Raw genomic sequence first — 10,570 nt, forward strand, 5'->3', positions numbered from 1 at the left:
AAGTAAATTTGTTTTTTGTTTCTGTTCATGCTATTTCTAAAACATTGTAATGATATGCTTAATATAAAAAGATTTATTCATTATATCTGTTATATCCTTTATTATTATTGTTATATTAGTACTTCCATTATACAATGGCGCGAAAATATCACTACTCAGATGAAAATCAGTTTTTGATCAGGAAATCGTTATTTAAACAATACCATAAGACAACACATAAGACTGAACGTTAGAAATCATTATTTTTGCATGAAATGAACATTCTTTTTATTTACAGTATTGAATATCGAAAATCAGTACTACTCGCGAACTCTGCCTCTCCCGCATCAAACCCTCTTGCCCATCCCTCCATCTCCATCTCCATCTCGATCTTCTCACACTGCAAAAACTTGGTGTTGATTTAACGGCTCGGTGTAAAAATGGCAGAGGTAAAAATGGCAAAGGTAAAAATGGCAGAGGTAAAAATGGCAAAGGTAACAATGGCAGAGGTAAAAATGGCAGAGGTAAAAATGGCAGAGGTAAAAATGGCAGAGGTAAAAATGGCAGAGGTAAAAATGGCAGAGGTAAAAATGGCAAAGGTAAAAATGGCAGAGGTAAAAATGGCAAAGGTAAAAATGGCAGAGGTAAAAATGGCAGAGGTAAAACTGGCAGAGATAAAGATCATGATATGCGACATCAACAAGGAAAAAACAGAACCTTTTCGGTTAATATCAGTCATAGTTATTGAACTTGAATGGACTCCTCTCGACGAAAGGAGCAGCGGCGTAACAGGGGTTGGTGGCCAGGGGGGGCAAGAGCCAAAAATTTCCCGGTCATATCATGGAACAGGCAATGGCGTCATAAGGCAAAAATTTTGAGGGGGTGATATGGCGTACCGGGCAAATATATATATATAAAAGCGAGCGAAGCGAGCGAGCAAAAATTTTTGACATTTTTATTGCAAAAATCAAATTTTGTGATAGATTTTGACATAATGTTAAAAAGATGATATCATATTTCACCCTCCTCTCTTTCCTTTTTTCTCTCTTTTTTTGTACGCCACGGTGAACAGGATTTTTGTTATGATTGTGAGCATCAGGGCGAAGCTCTATATGCTCGAGGGGGCCGAGTATGGCGCTTCTGGCAATAAATAGCTTGATATAGGTCCCGAGAGAGCGAAGCGAGCGAGATAAAAAAAAATCACCTTTTCATGAGAATCTAACATGAAGATAGATTTTAACGTGATATTCAGAAAAATATAATACACTTTCCTTTCTTTCCTCATTTTTTTTTGTTTGGTTGTAGAACTTTTGGGGGCCATGGTCCAAACTCATCCATATAACAGTGCTTTATGGGTGGGGTCCAGGGCAGAGCCCCGGAACCTCTTGATATCAAAGCCATTTTGAACCTTACAGATGGCCACTTATTTTAATCAAATTGCGTGTATATTTATATAGCTTTAACACAACACATAAATTCAATGCAGTTGTGTATCGTAATCATCCAAATATTGTGAGGGGCACACCATAGCAAATGTGTGAAAATTTGTAAAAAGTCACCAGCGAGCGAAGCGAGCCGGAAAAAAAATGGCCTGTTAAAATGAAATTCTAATTATGTGATAGATTTTTACATCATTATAGCAAATATCATGTCATATATTTTTTTTCATTTATCTCATTTCGCTGCCTCCTTTATTTTCTTTTATTTCCCCTTGGCTGTGGAACCACCCCCCGGTACGCCAGGGTCCATATAGGGGCCCGTTATAGAACCCATTAAAGTACGCCAGGGTCCATATAGGGGCCCGTTATAGAACCCATTAAAGGTTACAGATGAAGAGCCCCCACTGCACGGGGTCTTGACTCTTGGACAGAGCCTTTGGAGATTTAGCAAGTTTATGATAGACTTTCATACGACATTATGCTATATACCACTGGCGTAAATCCGTGTTGATGGGTGGGGGGGATGACTAAGATATTTTGGCATTTTTTTGCAATCATGTTTTTAGATATGCAAGGAATTGTCATTGATATGTCCACAGTGGCGACCGTGGGTCACGGCATGGGGGGGGGGGGGCACCAGCAAAATTTTTGAATGACTGAGTGAGTGACCTAATAGAGACATTTTAAGGACAATGTCATTAAACGGATATGTATCTCACTGATCAAATAATGCGAGCGCGAAGCGCGAGTTGAAATTTTTTTATATTCACACCTAAAAGGGGCATTATAATAAAATTTGTGTAATCATGATAGGTACCTGTCTCGCTTAACAATGCGAGCGCGAAGCGCGAGCTGAAAACTTAGATAATTCAGACCTGAAGTGGGGCATTCTAAGGTTTCTTTGTAGGAATTAACTAGGACCATACGTATTTCATTAACCAAATGATGCGAGCGCGAAGCGCGAGCTGAAAATTTTTGATATTCAGATCAGAAGAAGGGACATTTTAAGGACTGATTTTAGGAATTCATGAAGAGCAGACATATCTCACCAATCCACTAATGCGAACGTAATCACGGACAAGAAATGTTTCATATATACCAGGGGCCGCGGAACGGTTTTCAAAGTGGGGGGGGGGGGGGGGCTGAGCCAAAAGTGGGGGGGGGGCTGACCATGCTAAAAATCACAATCATATGGTCATTTTTACGTTTTTGTACACAGTTTTGGAAAAAAGTGGGGGCTGAAGCCCCCCCAGCCCCCCCCCCGCTTCCGCGGCCCCTGTATACGAAGACCTTAACATGGGGCAATCACTTTTGAGTCATGAAAAAGAAGCATATGTCACTACATAAAACAATGATAACTCAAGTGCTAGGAAATATATTTGGTTTATATTGACTTGAAAACGGGATGTTTTAGTACAACAGGATTATATATCTCGTTAACCAGACAATGCGAGCACCAGGAACAATGAAGACGTAGGCCCTGGGCAAATTATGTTTCATAAAGTTATGATAAAAATGTTTCTTATGTAATGTAACTTTACATAGTTATAATATAATACAACATTCTTCTTTCTTCTTTCCCACAACGTTTCTCTTCCTTTCTCCCTCTTTTCTCCTTTTCCCCCTTTCCCCGTTTTTTTTTTGGTCAGCCGATGGGGGGGGGGGGGGGGGGGGGGGATGTGCCCCCATGTCCCCCGTAGTTACGCCACTGTATGTCCATATGGCAAATACCCCTCCAATATTATTATCTTTTTTACCCCATGATGGTTTAATGGTTTTATTAGAGATTACATTCAACAAATTTTTGACATTCCGTCTTAATCCCTTCCCAAAGACCCCAACATTGATGAATTGGAAGAAACGGGGGTTTCTCTTCAATGTTATAATAAGGACATAAGTATTTCGTTTGGAAATGGTGAACTGGCTCTTTATTTGCATTTTATGATTCAATAATATTATTTTATTTGTTAAGCGGTATTTTTGGAAGAATTTTTACCAATAAAACAATTATCTCTTGTGATTTTTTTTCATTTCTTTCGTAAAAAGTGGGGGGGGGGGATGTTTGTACAGGCCATCCCCCCTCCTCGAAAAGTGGGGGGGGGGATATATCCCCCCATCCCCCCCCCCCCGGGATTTACGCCAGTGCTATATACCATCCATTTTCCTTCCCGCTCGTTATCTCAATCCTCGGCAGCCCGGTAGTGTACGTTATCTTGTCCCTATTCTTTAATTTCCAGTTTAGATTTTGGCTAATTTATTTCCCGCTTTTGTTTTCCTTTTTGTCATCTTTAATTTATTTCCCTGTCTTACTAATCATGCTAATGTATTTGTATATCGGGGCGAATTGTTCTTTCTCACTTGTTTTTTTTTCCTTCCTTTTCCCGTTATCTTTCCGTTTTCCCTTTTTTATGTTTTTTCTTAGTTTTATTTTCCCTTTTCCTTTCCCTTTCCCCTTCCCCTTTTTCTTTCCTTTCCCTTTCCCCTTCCCCTTTCCCCTTTTTTCTTTCCTTTCCCTTTCCCTTTCTTCCCCCTTTTTTTTTCTTTTTCCCGTTTTATTTTTATTTTCCCGGTGAGCTCCGCCAGGGGGGGCAGCTTGCCCCCCCCTGCCCCCCCGCCTGTTACGCCACTGGAAAGGAGTATAATGAACTGATTAGATATTATATGGATTTTTCTTTCATCATTTTAGGTCTATACTTTATCGTTGATATGATCAAACTCAAACTATTTCATGCCAAAATAATTTCAATTAGTGATTGATGAAAGTATTTATCTTGGCCAGTTCGTATAGTAGAACGGCACTTCATCCGGCTTATTATATTCACTCGCGTTCGTAATCACTCGCGTCGGGTTGGTAATCACACGCGTTTTTTATTTTTGGCGAATTTTTTTTTTTTCGGTGCGATTTTTTTTCTTACGGTGTCTTCAATGGGACAAACGTACTGGAAAAATAAAATGAAATTGAAATTCGAGTTTCGTTTTATTTTAAGCTGGTAAGTGCCTTAAATAAAACGTTCTCGACCACTGTTTTAAGATAACAAGTAAATTTTGACTACTGTTTTAACATAATCACATTCCACATCTTAAATCTTAGAGCCATAGGCGGCGGAAGCGGGGGGGGGGGCTCCCCCTAAAAAAAGAGAGAGGGGGGAGAAAGGAAGGGAAAGAGGGAGAAAAGAGAAAGAAAAAAAAAGACAGACAGAAAGAAAGAAGCAAGGAAAAAAGGAGAAAGAAAGGAGAAAAGGAATAAAGAAGAAAAAGGAGGAAAGGCTACTCTCGATTTAGCTTTGCCTTTGGAGGATTTTCCTGAAGTCTGTGGTATTCTTTATAAAGCATAGCGAGGTGCTACAATTTCATAATATCACTATTTATTTGCTTCTCCCTTTCTTTGTGAATTATTCTACACTAACGTAAAAATCAGGGAGGAAAAAAGTGCTGAAGAAGAAAAGCAAGAAGGAAGGAGGAGGAGAAGTAGAAGAAGAAAAAAGAAGATGGAGGACATAAGGGGGTAAAAATGAAACTAAAAAGAGAAAATTGAGGGGAGGATGTAGAAGAAGAGAAAGAGAAGATAAAATAAGGGGAAGACTGAGAAGAGAAAAGGAAGAAGTGAGAAGGGAGATGAACAATAAGGAGAAAGGGAAGAAATTGAGAAGTAGAAGAACAGGGAGAAGAATAAGATGACATAATAATGGGAATAAAAAGAAGACTGAGAAGAAAGAGAAGTAGGAGGGGGAGTAAAGTGCACTCTGGTTATAAAGAAGTCCGAGGGACCAACAAAATTGTTCCTTTATACAAATAATTGTGTGTGTGTGTGATATAAGTTTTTTTTATATAATGATGGTGCACTGAACAAAATTTAAAAATGGTAAAATGGATTTTCATTAATCTTGCAGGACGTTGCAGGGTGAAAAATATAAAAAAAAATTGGGGGTTATCAAGGACAAGAAATCTACACTGTATTGTAATTTGTATTGTAATGTATTTACAAGTGTATATTTGTTGTTGATCACAATGTTTTATTTATGTTTATGTATCCAGCCTACTGTGACTCCCTGAAGCCATGTCTTCTGTTTTCCAATCCATTATTTCTGACTCAATCTGAGTTACCTCGTGCTTGGAGTTGTTTAAGGGGCCTGGATAAATGACGTAGCCGACAACTTCTGTTTTCAGGAAGGCACCGGGACGGTACGGTACCTTGGCTTTGATCGTCGCGCGAATTTTTACCGTGAGAGCGCGCACAGCCACAGGGGCGGATCTTGACCAAAAGCTTCGGTCTTTGTGTCTATTAATTATTATGTTGGTTGTTCCGCTGAACTCCGTTGGCTCGGCAGTTTATAATCACTCGCGTCGCGTTCTGGTTCGTAATCACTCGCGTTTTGAATTTTTGGCGATTTTTTTTATTTCGGTGCGATTTTTTTTTAACGGTGTCTTCAATGGGACAGACATGCAGGGAAATTTGAGTTTCGTTTTAAGCCGGCAATTAAAGAATAGAAAACAAGCTTGATCCGCCCCAGACAGCTGGCAGCAGTCTGTTTCGAGGAGTTTTTTTCAAACATTTTTAATTTTTTTTTAAATTTCTCTGTATTTGGTGAGTGGAGCCAACGGAGTTCAGCGGAACAACCAACATAATAATTAATAGACACAAAGACCAAAGCTTTTGGTCAAGATCCGCCCCTGTGGCTGTGCGCGCTCTCACGGTAAAAATTCGCGCGACGATCAAAGCCAAGGTACCGTACCGTCCCGGTGCCTTCCTGAAAACAGAAGTTGTCGGCTACGTCATTTATCCAGGCCCCTTAAACAACTCCAAGCACGAGGTAACTCAGATTGAGTCAGAAATAATGGATTGGAAAACAGAAGACATGGCTTCAGGGAGTCACAGTAGGCTGGATACATAAACATAAATAAAACATTGTGATCAACAACAAATATACACTTGTAAATACATTACAATACAGTGTAGATTTCTTGTCCTTGATAACCCCCAAATTTTTTCATATTTTTCACCCTGCAACGTCCTGCAAGATTAATGAAAATCCATTTTACCATTTTTAAATTTTGTTCAGTGCACCATCATTATATAAAAAAAACTTATATCTCACACACACACACAATTATTTGTATAAAGGAACAATTTTGTTGGTCCCTCGGACTTCTTTATAACCAGAGTGCACTTTACTCCCCCTCCTACTTCTATTTCTTCTCAGTCTTCTTTTTATTCCCATTATTATGTCATCTTATTCTTCTCCCTGTTCTTCTACTTCTCAATTTCTTCCCTTTCTCCTTAGTGTTCATCTCCCTTCTCACTTCTTCCTTTTCTCTTCTCAGTCTTCCCCTTATTTTATCTTCTCTTTCTCTTCTTCTACATCCTCCCCTCAATTTTCTCTTTTTAGTTTCATTTTTACCCCCTTATGTCCTCCATCTTCTTTTTTCTTCTTCTACTTCTCCTCCTCCTTCCTTCTTGCTTTTCTTCTTCAGCACTTTTTTCCTCCCTGATTTTTACGTTAGTGTAAAATAATTCACAAAGAAAGGGAGAAGCAAATAAAAAGTGATATTATGAAATTGTAGCACCTCGCTATGCTTTATAAAGAATACCACAGACTTCAGGAAAATCCTCCAAAGGCAAAGCTAAATCGAGAGTAGCCTTTCCTCCTTTTTCTTCTTTATTCCTTTTCTCCTTTCTTTCTCCTTTTTTCCTTGCTTCTTTCTTTCTGTCTGTCTTTTTTTTTCTTTCTCTTTTCTCCCTCTTTCCCTTCCTTTCTCCCCCTCTCTCTTTTTTTAGGGGGAGCCCCCCCCCCCCGCTTCCGCCGCCTATGGCTCTAAGATTTAAGATGTGGAATGTGATTATGTTAAAACAGTAGTCAAAATTTGCTTGTTATCTTAAAACAGTGGTCGAGAACGTTTTATTTAAGGCACTTACCAGCTTAAAATAAAACGAAACTCGAATTTCAATTTCATTTTATTTTTCCAGTACGTTTGTCCCATTGAAGACACCGTTAGAAAAAAAATCGCACCGAAAAAAAAAAAAATCGCCAAAAATAAAAAACGCGTGTGATTACCAACCCGACGCGAGTGATTACGAACGCGAGTGAATATAATAAGCCGTTGGCTCCACTCACCAAATACAGAGAAATTTAAAAAAAAATTAAAAATGTTTGAAAAAAACTCCTCGAAACAGACTGCTGCCAGCTGTCTGGGGCGGATCAAGCTTGTTTTCTATTCTTTAATTGCCGGCTTAAAACGAAACTCAAATTTCCCTGCATGTCTGTCCCATTGAAGACACCGTTAAAAAAAAATCGCACCGAAATAAAAAAAATCGCCAAAAATTCAAAACGCGAGTGATTACGAACCAGAACGCGACGCGAGTGATTATAAACTGCCCTTCATCCCATACATAACAAACAAATTTTAATGTAAAGACCAATGTGCGCTACCATTAACACACTGAAATAGACAAGTTCGGGATTTCTTTGAACCACTGGCATAACTTGGATAACAGAAAAATAACAAAACGTTCTGCAATAAAAGCAATTTTTCATATTTCAACATCATAATGGATCCGAATAGATATTGATATGATACGTATATAGTTTAATGTAAATGATATAATAGCAACTAGTGTTCAGTTTTTCAGAGCAATACCTCATTGCACCTAGTCCAAGTGGATGTCAGGTTCCTTACCTAGTTTCTATGGTAACGGTTACCGCATTAATTTTGAAATGTGTAGCGAATCAGGGATTTGAATTTTTAGGTGTTTCTTAGGTACCATTCTATTCAATTCAATTTCAATTCAATTCATTTATTTTCTCTTTCAATCTTTTTACATTTACAATGATAGTTCAATACACATATTTACAAAATATAACATTTATATCATTTTTTATAATACAATAATACCATGAAATCGAAAGGGAAGGAGACCAACTAAAAAGCAGAGCTTGTAGGGTGAAGGCCCCCTTTTATAAGTAAATTTTATGAATAAAAAATAAGATAAAATAAAGAAATAAACAATATGTATATATATATATATATATATATATATATATATAATGAATAAAAAATAAACAAATAAAAATAAAAATAAATAAATAATAACAAAAATATATGATTCAGTATACACTGTATACAGAAATCATAAAACGATTAAACATATATACAAAGAGAAATTAATAAACACATTTACATATTAAGTTCTGAATTACATTACTTTGGGAAAAATCGACCTGTTTTGAAGGGGAAATTCACCCTGACAAATGGTTTACTGTAAAATTAGCAGAAAAATATATTGGTGAAAGTTTGCGGCAAGCCCATCAAAGATTAAGATAGTTATTAGAAGTTTGAGTTTTTATGATCTGTGACGTCATACACTAGCAGCTGCCCCGTATTTAATGCACCAAAATGTATACTTTTCGATATTTTAATCAGTGGTTTATGATTGCTAAAAAAAATCTTTCAGGTGCGGATGTAAAATGATTTGTATGTTACAATAAAAGCCATTTTCATTTTTTTTAAAAAATTGACATTTCATTGATATTTTTTTATTACACCATATGCGGGAAAAACTGCTCGCAAATGACGTCACCGTTAAAATGTAAAATTCTAACAGCTTTTTAAATCTTTGATGGATTCCCTAAAACCCCCACCGGTATCATTTTAATTATTTTCTGCTATTTCTACAATAATCTTTATGTCAGTGTGAATTTCCCCTGTAATGAATGAAGTATAATACTTGGGATCCAAAGTGTGCTTCAAATTTGAATATTAGAAGAGCGATTTGACATGAGAAGACCGTGCATGTAAGTCCAGGAAAAAATAAGAAATACCAACTCAAGTGTTATCAATTTGGTGCAGAAGATCTACAGCATCATTTGAAAATGTTACCCTTTCCATTAGTCAAACATATAATTCCAAATTTCTTCTCAGAACCTTTCATATTTAATCTACTGTACATGGAGGGGCTTTTGGGTTTTTTGGCATGGGGGTTTAAAACTGACCATTTATACCTCTATCATTTTTACCTTTGCCATTATTACCTGTGCCATTTTTTCCTGTGCCATTTTTACCTTTGCCATTTTTACCTCTGCCATTTTTACCTCTGCCATTTTTACCTCTGCCATTTTTACCTTTGCCATTTTTACCTTTGCCATTTTTACCTCTGCCATTTTTACCTCTGCCATTTTTACCTCTGCCATTGTTACCTTTGCCATTTTTACCTCTGCCATTATTACCTCTGCCATTTTTACCTCTGCCATTTTTACCCGGCACCGATTTAACACCAGCCCGGAATCTATAATGTCCACACCAGAGAAGTATTGAAACAACACCAGTTTGGAAACAAACCGATACTGTTTTGATACTAATTGGTGTTGTATAAACACCTGTCTGGTGTTAGACCAAATGGTGCAAATATCTATATTCCGGACTGGTGTTAAATCAACACTAGAGTTTTTGCAGTGCATTCTCCGTTTTATTCTCTCCCTCTATTTTCCCCACCTTTCTAAAATTATTCGTCTCTTCTTTCGATTCCATCTCATTTTCTCCTGCGACAATTGCTCCGATGGACAATCTGTAAATTTAGCCGAACTCAAACCTATTATCCAAAACTAAATAAGCCCTTTACATTATTCCGAACAAAAAAAAAACCCCGTTACAATGCTAACTCTAACCCTATGTCCTCTGAGATATTAAAGGGATGGTCCGGGCTGAAAATATTTATATCTTAATACAAAGAGTAGAATTCACTGAGCAATATGCCGAAAATTTCATCAAAATCGGATAACAAATAATAAAGTTATTGAAGTTTAAAGTTTAGCAATATTTTGTGAAAACAGTCATCATGAATATTCAATAGGTGGGCTGATGATGTCACATCTCCACTTTCCGTTTTCTTATGTTATTACATAAAATCATAATTTTTTCATTATTTCATACTTGTATGAATAATATGTCTCCCTTATAATGAAATAAGTTGCAACAATAAATATCTAATGCACTAAATCAGTTGCCAATCCAATTTTTCTAGTTCTCGGAGGAAAAAATTTGAATAAACATAATTTCATATAATAACATACAAAAGAACAAGTGGAGATGTGACATCATCAGCCCACCTAATGAATATTCATGACAACTGTTTTCACAAAATATTGCTAAACTTTAAA

The sequence above is a fragment of the Lytechinus pictus genome, chromosome 6 (assembly GCF_037042905.1).
Source record: "Lytechinus pictus isolate F3 Inbred chromosome 6, Lp3.0, whole genome shotgun sequence".
NCBI classification, from domain to species: Eukaryota; Metazoa; Echinodermata; class Echinoidea; order Temnopleuroida; family Toxopneustidae; genus Lytechinus; species Lytechinus pictus.